This window comes from Staurois parvus, unplaced genomic scaffold (assembly GCF_062004578.1).
Source record: "Staurois parvus isolate SC_StPar_1 unplaced genomic scaffold, SC_StPar_1.0 ptg001349l, whole genome shotgun sequence".
Classification (NCBI taxonomy): domain Eukaryota; kingdom Metazoa; phylum Chordata; class Amphibia; order Anura; family Ranidae; genus Staurois; species Staurois parvus.
Genome location: NW_028319145.1, coordinates 2,338,440 through 2,355,000, shown reverse-complemented (window position 1 = coordinate 2,355,000; position 16,561 = coordinate 2,338,440). Strand labels below are relative to the sequence as shown.

The window sequence follows — 16,561 nt, the reverse complement described above, 5'->3', positions numbered from 1 at the left end:
GGCGCTATATAAGTATCCCTCTTGTATTGAACTGTATTGTTGCTGTATTGTCTCCCGTTATATTGTAAAGTGCTGAGCAAACTGTTGGTGCTATATAAATCCTGTATAATAATAATAATATATAAATCCTGTATAATAATAATAATATATAAATCCTGTATAATAATAATAATATATAAATCCTGTATAATAATAATAATATATAAATCCTGTATAATAATAATAATAATAATATATAAATCCTGTATAATAATAATAATAGTATATAATAGTATATAAATCCTGTATAATAATAATATATAAATCCTGTATAATAATAATATATAAATCCTGTATAATAATAATAATAATAATATATAAATCCTGTATAATAATAATATATAAATCCTGTATAATAATAATATATAAATCCTGTATAATAATAATAATATATAAATAATATAATAATAATAATAATAATAATAATAATAATATATAAATCCTGTATAATAATAATAATAGTATATAATAGTATATAAATCCTGTATAATAATAATATATAAATCCTGTATAATAATAATAATAATAATATATAAATCCTGTATAATAATAATATATAAATCCTGTATAATAATAATATATAAATCCTGTATAATAATAATATTAATATATAAATCCTGTATAATAATAATATATAAATCCTGTATAATAATAATATATAAATCCTGTATAATAATAATATTAATATATAAATCCTGTATAATAATAATAATAATATATAAATCCTGTATAATAATAATATTAATATATAAATCCTGTATAATAATAATATATAAATACTGTATAATAATAAAAATATATAAATCCTGTATAATAATAATAATATATAAATCCTGTATAATAATAATAATAATAATAGTGACCAATGAAAGCCTGAAGACCAATGAAAGCCTGACGACCAATGAAAGCCTAACGACCAATGAAAGGCTGAAGACCAATGAAAGGCTGAAGACCAAAGAGACGGCGTGGATAACCCTGAGTATATACTATGGGTGCTCCCACAGCTCTCCCCACCTCTGCCCCACCACTGTAGGTTGTATCTCACACGGACACAGACATGACATACAGGTAAGAAGACACCTGTGTAGGGACTTGGCAGAAAGCAGGAAAGTCCTAGTCCAATGGAAGGGACTGTGAAGAGGCAGTTTACCTGTCCAGGCTGAAGAGGAGGCCGAGTCCAGGACACGCTGGCCGGTAGTGTGTGCCCTGCTCTCTGATGGGGCTGTGTGTGTTCAGGTGATTTGAATAGAATGTGGAAGTTCAGGTGTAGCCAGGCAGGCGGAGCAGGTATGTGCAGGACTGTGAGCACCAACTGTTGCCAGGTCGGCATTTTAGCTCTATGGACTCTCTTAGCAACTAGACAAAGGGAAGCCCCGCGCTGCCGACAACCCAGCAATACAATGCGGCAAAGGCAGGAATGTCATGAAATATGGGGACAGAGCCACACGCTGCACACAAAAGGCTTAGAAAGGTCACTCGTCTCCATTCTAGGGAGGTGTGGACAGACATGGCGGTCATGTTCTCAGCACCTACTTCCCACATTGGACCGGACGTATAACCTGAAATCACAGAGTGACCCTATTGGGGCGATTTACTACAACTGGAGGGTGTAAAATCTGGTGCCGCTCGGCATAGAAACCAATCAGCTTCCAGGTTTTATTGTCAAAGCTTCATTGAACAGATGAAGCTAGAAGTTGATTGGCTCCCAGGCACGGCTGCACCAAGTTTTGCACTCTTCATTTTAGTAAATCTCCCCCATTGTCAGCTAAAACGTGGCAAGTTCTGCTCCTGGGTTCTTGGAAGCACGCCAAGAGCACGCTTTACAGGTGTCTTAAAAGAAATCACAGTACCCCCCTTCATCTTCCTGCCGCTCCCCCCCCCCCCCCCCATAAACCCAACACCAACTCAACTAAGGCATCATCCAGGACCAGCAATGAGCTTTCATATTCTTGATTGTAAGTACACATTGTCTCACACAGATCAGCCCCCTGCAGCTTCATCTCTGCACTGTGTGAGCTGCCACAGTTACTGTGTACAGTCTGAGTGATCACTGAGCCTGGGGCTAGATCAAGGGAAACAGTGCAAAATCAGTCTCCCAAATTCTACCTTTCAGGCAGACCCAGAAAGACAGTCAGTCAGTCTGCTGGGGACTTCTTTTTATGATATTTTGTGCATTTCTATGCATCTTGTATCTTGTTCTATATCAGAAATATAGACAGACTTGCAAGGTTACTCATAAGTCCAATAGGAAGGGAAAATCAACACAGAATGTCAAAGTAATACACATTTAAATGAAGGATTGGGATCTCACAAATTCTATACTACAGGATTCCTTTCTATGTAATGATTAATCCAACAAACATTAGTCATGGAGACATTGGGAGGCGGGGCCATGTCACGTCACACAGGTATTGACACAGCGCTCAGGGAAAGAACGGCCACCCAGGACATTACAATCAATTGTCTGTGAGTGTAGAGTATTTACCGTGCCAGGCTGATCGGTCCCCCCCCTACTCCCCCAGTCAGTGCCCATACAGTGCAAGGCTGATCGGCCCCCCCCCTTACTCCCCCAGTCTGTGCCCATACAGTGCCAGGCTGATCGGTCCCCCCCCCCCTCCCTTCCACAGTCTGTGCCCATACAGTGCCAGGCTGATCGGTCCCCCCCCCTCCCTTCCACAGTCTGTGCCCATACAGTGCCAGGCTGATCGGTCCCCCCCTTACTCCCCCAGTCTGTGCCCATACAGTGCCAGGCTGATCGGCCCCCCCCCTCACTTCCACAGTCTGTGCCCATACAGTGCCAGGCTGATCGGTCCCCCCCCCCCTTACTCCTACAGTCTGTGCCCATACAGTGCCAGGCTGATCGGATCGAGCTCCCCCCCCCCTACTCCCCCAGTCTGTGCCCATACAGTGCAAGGCTGATCGGTCCCCTTACTCCCCCAGTCTGTGCCCATACAATGCCAGGCTGATCGGTCCCCCCCTTACTCCCCCAGTCTGTGCCCATACAGTGCCAGGCTGATCGGTTCGATCTCCCCCCCAAGCCCCGCTCCCGCAGTCTGCGCCCATACAGTGCCAGGCTGATCGGTTCGAGCCCCCCGCAGTCTGTGCCCATACAGTGCCAGGCTGATCGGTTCAAACTTCCTCCCCCCCTCCTGCAGTCTGTGCCCATACAGTGCCAGGCTGATCGGTTCGAGCCCCCCCCCCCCCCGCAGTCTGTGCCCATACAGTGCCAGGCTGATCGGTTCGAACTCCCCCCTCCCGCAGTCTGTGCCCATACAGTGCCCGCTGGTCATGTGATCTACACTGACTTGTGCCAGGAATTGCAATCGATCTCTCTGAAGTAGAAGAGTATGTAACATACTCCGTGGCCCTTTCCCAACTTTTCTAGTGCTGTCTGCATCACACTTTGGGGAAACAGGCACGCCTCAGTTTACAAACACCTCGGTTAACGTAATTTTCGGTTTACGAATGAAAATCCATTGAAAATAATGCCTGGGTTTACTAATTTTTTTCGCAATACAAAGTGTATGTCAGTGCCAATTTTTAAATGCAGTTTCCGGCTTTTTTTTTGCTTCACAATAGCTCACAAGATTAGCTGTCACTTTCCCCACAGTTAACAGAAATGTTGTTTCTTTTAAGAAACTAAAAGGAAACATTGTATCTCTTAACTCAGGGAAATAAACTAAAGGAAAACTTTCTCTCTTTTAGCTCAGTGACAGCTGAATCTCTGAGCTATAGTGAAGAAAAAGTGGCAATTACATTTAAAAACCGGCACCATAATAAATCAAACAAAATGGCGTTGGGCCCTCCCTCCCATCCATCCATACCAAGCCATTTGGGTCTGGTATGGATTTTGAGTGGAACTCCCATGCCAAAATTAAAATTAAAAAAAAAAAAAAAAAAAAAAAGATGAAGTCTCAGTCTTCCTCTTCCCATTGGCTGAAACAAAAGCAGGAGTCATTTGCTCCCACTGCTGTCAATCACAGCCAGTAAGCCAATGAGAAGAAGAGAGAGGGATGCAGGGCCTAGCTATGGCTCCCCAATACTCACCTAAGCCCCCTCTCGATCCAGCGATGCGTACTGGAGTCTCGGATTCCCTCTTCCCATTGGCTGAGAAAAAAGCGGGAGTCATTGGCTCCCACTGCTGTCAATCACAGCCAGTAAGCCAATGAGAAGAGAGAGGGATGCAGGGCCTAGCTATGGCTCCCCAATACTCACTTAAGCCCCCTCTCGATCCAGGGATGTGTACTGGAGTCTCGGATTCCCTCTTCCCATTGGCTGAGACAAAAGCGGGAGTCATTGGCTCCCACTGCTGTCAATCACAGCCAGTAAGCCAATGAGAAGAGAGAGGGATGCAGGGCCTAGCTATGGCTCCCCAATACTCACCTAAGCCCCCTCTCGATTCAGCGATGTGTACTGGAGTCTCAGATTCCCTCTTCCCATTGGCTGAGACAAAAGCGGGAGTCATTGGCTCCCACTGCTGTCAGTCACAGCCAGTGAGCTAAAGAGAGAGGGATGTGGGACCTAGCTATGGCTCTGTGTGTGAATGGACACACGGAGCAGCGGGTGCCCCCATAGCAAGCTGCTTGCTGTGGGGGCACCCGACAGGAAAGAGGGGACAGGAGAGCCTGCTGGGGACCCGAGAAGGAGGATCCAGACTGCTCTGTGTAAAACCACTGCATACATCTGGTAAGTATAGACATGTTTGTTATTTTTTAAACCTAGCCCTGCAGAATCTGAACACAACAAATGAGATTATAGCTGTAGGAAAGGTTTTGTAACTGATAAAACCAAATGATTTCTACATGAATAGAATCCTGACAGATGTACCAGTTTCATTCCAGGAAAGGTTTACTACAGAAGATTTCCAGGCTGTTCCAGCTTGGCAGTCACTGAGCACTTTCTAGGTAAACAAGGGAATAGAGGTCAGTTTGTTAAATGATGCTAAGAGCGTGCAGCCAATGGAGGTAATGGATGTCAACTTCACACTCATGGATCACATATCACTCCTCCACGTTCTTCTAGCGGACATGTGAAAGGATGTAAAAGGAATGCTCTGGGGGGGGGGAGCTGTGAGAGATACGGTCATATGAAACAGTACAGAGATCAGAACAGTAATGATCTAGTGGCCGGGTCAGCAATAGACGAAGAAGCAACAAAGTCCGAGGATCTAAAGACAGAACGGTTTTTGATTTATATGAATAAGTAAGGAAGGGTTATACCTCCTGTCATTTACTATTTTTCAGGGAGATTTCGCATTACTTTCCTTGTCTCCATAATGAGGGAAATTTCCTCCTAGGGTTTGTTTACAGTGGTGGACAGCAGACAGTGGATGGGGGTGTACACATGTGCGGCCACATGGCTTTGCGACCATGCAACCTCTCGGAGCATTCAGCGGGCACTACCACCTACTGAATATGGCGGAATGTTTTTATTTTTATTTATTTCAGGTACTTCTATAGCGCCATCAATTTACGCAGCGCTTTACACATATATTGTACATTCACATCAGTCCCTAACCCTCAAGGGGGCGTACAATCTAAGGTCCCTAACCCTCAAGGGGTGTACAATCTAAGGTCCCTAACCCTCAAGGGGGCGTACAATCTAAGGTCCCTAACCCTCAAGGGGGCGTACAATCTAAGGTCCCTAACCCTCAAGGGGGCGTACAATCTAAGGTCCCTAACCCTCAAGGGGGCGTACAATCTAAGGTCCCTAACCCTCAAGGGGCGTACAATCTAAGGTCCCTAACCCTCAAGGGGCGTACAATCTAAGGTCCCTAACCCTCAAGGGGTGTACAATCTAAGGTCCCTAACCCTCAAGGGGTGTACAATCTAAGGTCCCTAACCCTCAAGGGGGGTACAATCTAAGGTCCCTAACCCTCAAGGAACGTACAATCTAAGGTCCCTAACCCTCAAGGGGTGTACAATCTAAGGTCCCTAACCCTCAAGGGGCGTACAATCTAAGGTCCCTAACCCTCAAGGGGGGTACAATCTAAGGTCCCTAACCCTCAAGGGGCGTACAATCTAAGGTCCCTAACCCTCAAGGGGCGTACAATCTAAGATCCCTAACCCTCAAGGGGCGTACAATCTAAGGTCCCTAACCCTCAAGGGGCGTACAATCTAAGATCCCTAACCCTCAAGGGGAATACAATCTAAGGTCCCTAACCCTCAAGGGGAGTACAATCTAAGGTCCCTAACCCTCAAGGGGAATACAATCTAAGGTCCCCAACCCTCAGGGGGTGTACAATCTATGGTCCCTAACTCACATTCATACATATACATACAAGGGACAATTTAGAAAGAAGCCGATTAACCTATCAGCATGTCTTTGGAAAGTGGGAGGAAACCGGAGTACCCGGAGGAAACCCACGCAGGCACAGGGAGAACATGCAAACTCCAGGCAGAAATACATAAAAGGTGTTCTGTGGTCCCTTGTAGTTCTCAGATGAGGAGGTGACGTAGCACACATGGGGACAGTACAGAACGCACCATTGTTTTTTTTCATGAACGCCACTATAAAACTCCATGAACTCACCCTAAGTGATTTCATGGTTATAAATGTCAGATCACACTGTCATGCACCCCAACACATGCAGAAACACTAATGGCGGCCTCAGCGTACAACGTGCCGACTTTACGAGCGCCGCGCCGAGACTTTCCTGCTCTTTAAATAGAAGCAGCCAGGCTAGTTTGCTGCTTTACACCGCAGGGCCATAATCTCCTTGGAATTCCTGCAATCTGACCTGCTTGATGTACAAATGTCAATTAGATGTGAATCACAAGCCTTGTAAGACCAGCTCCTCTGCTACTTCCAGCCTCCCTCGGGCAATATTTTATGGTAGAAATATGTGTTGTATAGCACTGTCACTACACACAGCCAATTACATCTGCAATAACTAGTCACATGGGCCAACATCCTGCAGGTCGAATTCTCAATCCTCAGCAGCCAATGACTCTCAGAGAAGAACAATACCTTTGTGACAGATAAAAAGGAACAGCTTCATTTCTCCTCTGACCAGAGGCGGCCTGACAACACATGGGGCCCCTGGGCAATAGGGGATAATGGGGCCCCTGTGTCCTTGCCCACACCCAAACAAGCCTTTGAATAAGCCAATGAAAGGTACCAGGGGCATCTCAAGGGGCCCCCTACTGTCCCGGGGCCCTCGGGCAGTGCCCGAGTGCTCGAATGGTCAGTCCACCCCTGATTCCCCCTAAAATTAGCATCAAAATTAAGTAGAGGAATGTTTTTTTCATTTTTAGGATTTATTATTCATTACCATTCGTGGTTTCCGCAGCTCCTAGTTTTATTTTGCATGTGCCGTGCGAACTGTTTTGTTTCCAATAAGTCCTCATCATTATTATTATACAGGATTTATATATTATTATTATTATTATTATACAGGATTTATATATTATTATTATACAGGATTTATATATTATTATTATTATACAGGATTTATATATTATTATTATTATTATTATACAGGATTTATATATTATTATTATTATACAGGATTTATATATTATTATTATTATACAGGATTTATATATCATTATTATTATACAGGATTTATTTATTATTATTATTATTATACAGGATTTATATATTATTACTATACAGGATTTATATATTATTATTATTATTATTACTATACAGGATTTATATATTATTATTATTATACAGGATTTATATATTATTAATATTATTATTATACAGGATTTATATATCATTATTATTATACAGGATTTATTTATTATTATTATTATACAGGATTTATATATTATTATTATACAGGATTTATATATTATTATTATTCAGGATTTATATATTATTATTCAGGATTTATATATTATTATTACACAGGATTTATATTATTATTATACAGGATTTATATATATATTATTATACAGGATTTATATATTATTCTTATACAGGATTTATATATGATTATTATTATTATTATACAGGATTTATATATTATTATACAGGATTTATATATATATTATTATACAGGATTTATATATTATTATTATACAGGATTTATATATTATTATTATACAGGATTTATATATTATTACTATACAGGATTTATATATTATTATTATTATTCAGGATTTATATATTATTATTATACAGGATTTATATATTATTATTATACAGGATTTATATAGCGCCAACAGTTTGCTCAGCACTTTACAATATAACGGGAGACAATACAGCAACAATACAGTTCAATACAAGAGGGTTAGGAGGGCCCTGATCCTAGGAGCTTACAATCTAGGAGGGAGGGGCTAGTGGTACAAAAGGTAGTAACTGTGGGTGATGGACTGATAGGAGGAATAGAAGATTCCAGTATTAGCTGAGAGCAGGATAGGCTTCCCTGAAGAGATAGGTTTTCAGAGATCGCCTAAAAGTGAGCAGAGCAGGCAATAGTCGGATAGATTGGTGTAGAGAATTCCAGAGGATGGGGGAAGCTCTGGAGAAGTCCTGGAGACAAACATGGGAGGAGGAGACAAGGGAGACAAGGGAGCTAGAGAGCAGGAGATCGTGTGAGAAGCAGAGAATACAGTTTGGGTGATATTTGGAGACAAGATTGGTGATGGAATGCACACGGGACATTTTTACAGCGGCTGTTTTTGGCTTTTGATGCTTTTTTCTATAGCCAGTAACCCTCCCAGCATGTTATTCTATGTGTCCATACACACATAGACTGGAATCAACGTTTTTTGGCTGGAAAAAAAACCAGAACTAGTGGGATTCTATGAGAGTATTTTAGCTCTAATGCTGAAAAATGCGGTAAAACGCTGCAAATCAGCCTTTTTGGACTTTTTTTGACCCCCCCCCAAAAAATGTTTTTTTTTACCAACTAAAATACACAAACGCGTCAAGACACCGCTAGACGCTAATGCGAAACCGCTACAAAAAATCTGAAAAACTCACGCTTTTAATGTGACTTTACACAGCTAATGTTACCAGCGTTATCAAAATGCTCCGTGTGCATGGAGCCTTACGCTGAAAAATGCGGCAAAACACTGCAAACTGGCGTTTTCGGACTTTTTTTGACCAAAAAAAAAACATTTCCTACACCAAAAGCAATCAGTGTACAAAAAAAGAAAAAAAAAAAAAAAAAATCTTCATCACCCCCCCCCACAAGTAGTACAGTGTCATTATGGTGACATTGGACTGCTAAAGTGACGGTATGTAAAAAAAAAAAAAACAAATAATAATATAAAAAAAGATAAAATAAAAATGTAAAAACATGTTTAGTTTATAACCAAAAATTATAATTTTTCTAATTTGGGTTTTTTTTTACTAAAAAGATAACTGAATGCATTTTGGCCAAGATTTATGATGAAAGATGACTTATTTGCAAAATTCTATAAGAAATACACTTTATCTCAAAATTTGTGGACTTTTTCATTTATATAGCAAAAAAAATAAAAATCCCAGTGGTGAATAAACACCACCAAAATAAAGTTTTATCTGCCTCAAAAAAATGCTAAAAAAATTCATATGGGTACAGTGTTGCATGACCGCGCAATTGTCATTCAAAGTGTGATCGCGCTGAAAGCTGAAAAGTGGCCTGGGCAGGAAGGGGGTAAAAAGAACGATGGTTTGTTTACAGTAAAAAGTCCAATAACATGGATAGGTGTACAGATAAGTTGTGTGATATGAGGAGTAATAAATACGACGACTTTACAGTACAATCATATATTCATTAAGGCCTCTATCTTTCCTGAGATAATGGGGGAAGGAGCGCACAGAAAGCAAACACTTATTTCAAAGCTCAGCCCCGGGATCAGCAAATATTGTATATATAGATATTCATCATGTTTATTCATCCCTGAATCTTGGTGTGCTTTGTAAATGTCTTCTAGATCCGTGCAATAATCCAGGGTGAGACTGTAAAAAAGAGACTGGTCACAGCTGCTCTTTCCCTTGTGCAGGGTGACCGGTCTTGTCTCCACCCCATGTAGTTTTCTGCAGGCAGCCTGTAGTGGGTGGGGCCTGTTGGGCCCCTCCCACAGCTTTGCTCTCACTACAGGTTACGAACAGCACAGTGATGATGTCACTGCTACTTTTACACGGTAATATCTGGGTTTGCAAAGCCATCTGAATCGCAAAGAAACATGCTTCACGTTCATGTGCGATTCCTAGGCAACTCAGTGCGGTGCAATTTTCAGCCTATTGTTTGAATGGGCGGAAATCTGGAAATCGCACCTGATCACACCAAAAGCCGTACATTGCTCTAGATCACATAGTTACATAGTTAGTCTGGCTGAAAAAAGACAAAAGTCCATCCAGTTCAACCATAAAAAAAAAAAAAAAAAAAAAGTTAGAATCCTACACCCACAGTTGATCCAGAGGAAGGCAAACAAATTGAGCATTTCAATGCATCTCTATGGATAAGAAAATGCTTTTAAAACACATTAATCTACCCGAATCGAACTCCAAAACTTTTTTGAGCTTCAGGCGGCTCGGAGTGGAGATGTGAACCATCTCCATCTAGAGTAATTGATTTTTCCACCCTGAGCATTTTGGAGCTTCAGGCTTCAAGGTGTGAATGGGGCCTAACTTTATAGCGGATCACAAGGTTAGAGGATGCAGCAGGGGCTGATCTGTGTCAGAAATTTGTGAACACAGCCAAGAATCGCGTTGGCTCTAGAATTCACATATGTCAGCTTCTCAGTCCAGTAGGTGACCCTGGACGATGCCTGAACAAAGATGGTGCCTTCCTTCTGGAGAGAAAAGCAGACATCGTCAGGAGGAATACTGTGATCTCCTATAGATAAATACCTGGTTTTTACATAATTACATAGTTAGTCTGGCTGAAAAAAGACAAAAGTCCATCCAGTTCAACCAAAAAAAAAAAGTTATAATCCTACACCCACAACTGATCCAGAGGAAGGAAAAAAACCCAGCAAAGCACGATCCAATTTGCTCCTGCAGGGAAAAAAATTGCTTCCTGATCCCCCGACAGGCGATCGGATATTCCCTGGATCAATTTCACCTATAAATGTTAGTATCCAGTTATATTCTGTGTATCTAAGAAAGCCTTTTTTAAAGCAATCCACTGAGCTGGCCAGAACCAACTCTTGAGGGAGTCTATTCCACATTTTCACAGCTCTTACTGTGAAGAAACCTTTCCGTGTTTGCAGATTAAATTTCTTTTCCTCCAGACGTAAAGAGCGCCCCCTTGTCCTCAGAGAATACTGCAGTGCCGTGCGATCTGGGGCAGGCAAACGCTCTGTTTGGGATGTTATAGGAATATGTTGACACCTGAAGTAGATGGCACACGCAGTGCATTTTGAACGTGGTGCGCAGAAGAAAAGCGCGTGCAGCGCAGATTTCCCACACTGCCTTCTGGTATTAACATATCTTTTGTTTCCAAGGGTGGGAGAGGTCTGAGGTGTGAATGGTCATTAACATATCTTTTGTTTGCAAGGGTGGGAGAGATGTGAGGTGTGAATGGTCATTAACATATCTTTTGTTTCAAAGGGTGGGAGAGGTCTGAGGTGTGAATTGGTCATTAACATATCTTTTGTTTGCAAGGGTGGGAGAGGTCTGAGGTGTGAATTGGTCATTAACATATCTTTTGTTTGCAAGGGTGGGAAAGATGTGAGGTGTGAATGGTCATTAACATATCTTTTGTTTGCAAGGGTGGGAGAGGTCTGAGGTGTGAATGGTCATTAACATATCTTTTGTTTCTAAGGGTGGGAGAGGTCTGAGGTGTGAATTGGTCATTAACATATCTTTTGTTTGCAAGGTTGGGAGAGGTCTGAGGTGTGAATTGGTCATTAACATATCTTTTGTTTCCAAGGGTGGGAGAGGTCTGAGGTGTGAATTGGTCATTAACATATCTTTTGTTTCCAAGGGTGGGAGAGGTCTGAGGTGTGAATTGGTCATTAACATATCTTTTGTTTCCAAGGTTGGGAGAGGTCTGAGGTGTGAATTGGTCATTAACATATCTTTTGTTTCCAAGGGTGGGAGAGGTCTGAGGTGTGAATTGGTCATTAACATATCTTTTGTTTCCAAGGGTGGGAGAGGTGTGAGGTGTGAATTGGTCATTACAATGTGTGACAAGCTTGGTAGGAACATCCTGTGTTCAGTGTTTTGTCCATTTGAGTACCTTGAAAACACTTTGCATGCATTTTTCATGATGAAAAAAGGTTCTGGACAGCATCGGGAACTGGAAGAGTTAAAAAAAAAATTTCAACCGCTTATAAACACAATTTGTCACGTTTAGCGTTTGAATCGCTGATAAAATCGATGTCTGAACGCAAGTTTGTTGCGCTTTTAAAAAAACAACTGTAAACTCAACTGCCTGTAAATGACGATGTGTACATGGACACATAGGAAAACATTAGGGAGAGCTCAGGGGCTGCTGAAAAAAACGCAGAACAGATCCTAAACGTGAATTTATCAGCTGAAGCGTACATGAGCCCTTAAGGACACTTGTTACCTACAGTACCTGATCTGCACTTGCTGTACTGTGATTGGTTACTTTGGTCAGCTCCACAGGAAAGAGAACAATGGAAGGTTTATTGCCGTAGAACAAATTCAAGGTTTCCTCCTCCCAGCAGTCAGGACTGGCCATGCCTGCAGCACACGGCACAATACCAAGTAATTGAATATCCCCGAGCAGCATTGCCACCTGTGCAAATATGTGATAGTGCTGCGCATACTGCACCCATCTGTGTGGGAGGGAGGTAACAGATCACACTGAAATTACAGGCCCACCCTCCATGCTTGGCTGGCCTTGACTGTCATTGTTGGTTCACCAAACATATCCAGGACCTGCTGCAAGCAATGCACCCTCCAGTAAAAGCTGTAAGAAAAACAGACTCTGCTACTGAGTTTCAGGTTATGAGCCGGTTTCAGCCTAGCCAGCTTCCTTTACATTGGCGCACGGGTTTGGCCACCTTTTCCACAAGACCTGGTCCACACTGTGAAGTCGCACGATTTCAAAATGGCATGTCATTGCGACTTCATGCGCAGATGTCTATGCAGGTTGCACCTGAAATTGCAAAAATAGTGCAGGAACTAGCATCAGTCACCCCGATTTGAATGGTTCCATTGCCAACAATAGGGTGCGGCATCACAACTGTGGGTATCAGGCTGTGACAGCTTGCAGCTTCACAGTTGGGTGCCCACTGCGCATGCGCGAGTCAAGCTGCACATTCTGATTGGTCCAGCCGTCTTCTGGCACCTGTGAAGGCTCCCAGGAGACTGCGAGAGGAAAGAGGGGGCCGAACTTCCGGCTCACTTCACTGAGCTGGAAGTGGGAACCTGTCAAAAACAGGAATCTGCTCCCCCCCATAAAGTTGCCAGATAGGACAGTGGAGAGGGGGAGGAGACAAACAAGCAGCGCTTCCACTTTTGAGTGGAACTCCGCTTTAAGTAATCCCTCTTTCACCGATTGCTGGGATGAAAAAAAAAAAAAAGACCTATCCTAAACCCTTTTCATGAGATCACCCTGCACCACGTCCTTCTACACTCTGCTTACTTAGCCACAGCTAATCACATGGTACAGATGGGCTGTGATTGGCCCTGTTTATACCATGTGATCACTGTGACCAATCGCAGATATTGCAATAGTACACAATGGATGTCACGAATGGAAGCCATCCATTGTGTACAATTGTCTGGTACACGGATCTGTCATCCACTGTATCCGGTGGGGCGCGCGCGAGGAGTCCTGGGAAGGACACCGTATGACGTCCGCTCAGAACGGGAGAGCTCCTACCTGGCCGTCATTTGTCACAGCGGGAAGCGGATATACAGTTATAATAATAAAAATTGTGAAAAACATACAAATCACAACTAATAGCGCAAACCAAATCACACAACTAAATATAACCACCACCAAATAAGTGCATATTAATAGTGAAAACAAAAAATCAATAAAATGGGGAATCTCAATATAGTCCATTCACACCGCACTGAATACCACTGAATAGTGCCCCAGCATTGGTGTCACTGATACTCCCTCCCTCCCATAGTCCTCCCACTGACACCAATGACGGGGCACTATTCTTCCCCCCCACTGACACCAATGATGCGGCACTATTCCACCCCCCACTGACACCAACGATGGGGCACTATTCCTCCCCCCACTGACACCAATGATGGGGCACTATTCCACCCCCCACTGACACCAATGATGGGGCACTATTCCACCCCCCACTGACACCAATTATGGGGCACTATTCCACCCCCCACTGACACCAATGATGGGGCACTATTCAACCCCCCACTGACACCAATGTTGGGGCACTATTCCTCCCACTGACACCAATGATGGGGCACTATTCCTCCCACTGACACCAAAGATGGGGCACTATTCCTCCCACTGATACCAATGATGGGGCATTATTCCTCCCACTGATACCAATGATGGGGCATTATTCCTCCCACTGATACTAATGGTAGGGCACTATTCCTGCCACTGATACCAATGATGGGGCACTATTCCTGCCACTGATACCAATGATGGGGCACGATTCCTCTCACTGACACCAAAGATGGGGTGCTATTCCTCCCACTGACACCAATGATGGGGTGCTATTCCTTCCACTGACACCAACGATGGGGCACTATTCCTGCCACTGATACCAATGATGGGTCACTATTCCTCCCACTGACACCGATGATGGGGCACTATTCCTCCCACTGACACCAATGATGGGGCACTATTCCTCCCACTGACACCAATGATGAGGCACTATTCCTCCCACTGACACCAATGATGGGGCACTATTCCTCCCACTGATAGCAATGATGGGGCACTATTCCTCCCACTGATAGCAATGATGGGGCACTATTCCTCCCACTGATAGCAATGATGGGGCACTATTCCTTCCACTGACACCAATAATGGGGCACTATTCCTCCCACTGATACCAATGATGGGGCACTATTCCTCCCACTGATAGCAATGATGGGGCACTATTCCTCCCACTGATAGCAATGATGGGGCACTATTCCTCCCACTGATACCAATGATGGAGCACTATTCCTCCCACTGACACCAATAATGGGGCACTATTCCTGCCACTGACACCAATAATGGGGCACTATTCCTCCCACTAATACCAATGATGGGGCACTATTCCTCCCACTGATACCAATGATGGGGCACTATTCCTGCCACTGATACCGATGATGGGCCACTATTCCTGCCACTGATACCAATGATGGGACACTATTCCTCCCACTGACACCAATGATGGGGCACTATTCCTCCCACTGACACCAATGATGGGGCACTATTCCTCCCACTGGTGTGCGTTGGAAGAGGGGTAGTCTTATACGGCGAGTATAGCCCAAACACTACATTTTAGCAGGAAAAGTAGGGGGTCGTCTTATACGCCGGAAAATACGGTATTTTTCTTTTCCATATCCTTCAGAGAAAAAGTGCCTGTTCAGCTTAATCAGATGACAAGTAATCAGTTCTGCAAAGTCCATGTGCTCTATAAAAACAGAATCAAATCTAGCGTAGGATGTGGTGCGATAACCCCAACGGGGCCCTTCTGTGACGCGGACGAGTCAGCCGGCCACGGATTGTCACCAGCACCCGCCTCCCGCAGTACAACAGAGAAACCCTGGAGCCACGAGGTTACTGCGAGTCACTGACAGCTCCCTCGTGCTCTTCCTTCACATGGATTGTTTGTATTTCACAGAGAGAACGCTTCGCCAAAAAAGTGTCAGAGCACAGCTACAGCGGCGGCTGGGGGGAATTCTGGGACACCAGGGGCCAGAAAATAAATGAGAACTATCCTTCCACAATTAAAAACAAAAAAAAAAAACAAGCTGCAGATCTTAAAAAGAAGAAAAAAAAAAAAAGAATTCTGTACACATGGGTGGGGGCCGTACAAGTACAGTATAAAAGGTTATAAAAGAACTTTGCCCCGGATATCCTTGGAAAATCTCTACATGCAACCAGCTAACATTTTCTGAATTTATTTTTTTAACTACTTCCCGTCTGGCCCATGTATATACAGTAAGTGGCCGGACGGTGGCAGTGCAGGAGTGGGTTGACGTTCATAAACGGCGCCCACCATTTTGGACTGTGCGCGCTCCTTGAGAGAGAGAGGCACCGCGATCCGGTGCCCACTGTGTATGGAGGACACAGCAGAACACCGATCGCTGTACGGGACCTCTGTGTGAGGTCCCGATCATGTGATCACTGATTGGTCAGTCAGTGATCACATGAATAGGTGTAAGCAAAATGTTACTTCTGACGTCATTGCTTACTACGTGTGAAATCTGTGAATGATCACTTGGTACAGGGTCATTCACAACAGCCTTAAAGGGATCACGGGGCTAGCACCAGCAGCGACTTAAGGAGGCCATAACTAGTAGGAGGCAGGGATGGCAAGGAATATCGTATCCAAGGTTCCCAAACCTTAAGGAATCTCGGATGAGAATCATGAAGAATGCTAGACATCTGCTCATTGAACAACATAGCATCATCCGGGTGTTCACCCCTTGAAAGACTACAGAAGGGGTTCTCCAAGCTTGA

The 16,561-nt window shown here is 43.3% G+C and overlaps 1 protein-coding gene across 3 annotated transcripts in view; it reads right to left on the bottom strand.

Moving 5' to 3' along the window:
• OSBPL2 (oxysterol binding protein like 2) overlaps window positions 1-16,561 on the bottom strand; it is a 149,146-nt gene that overhangs the window by 95,598 nt on the left and 36,987 nt on the right. Inside the window, exon 1 of one of the 3 annotated variants that reach the window (XM_089661520.1) lies at window positions 1,190-1,300. The exons of the other annotated variants lie outside the window; for them this stretch is intronic. The gene's annotated coding sequence lies outside the window, so the exon portion shown is untranslated. Of the gene's footprint in view, window positions 1-1,189; window positions 1,301-16,561 lie in introns of those variants that run through there. 3 annotated transcript variants of the gene reach the window in all.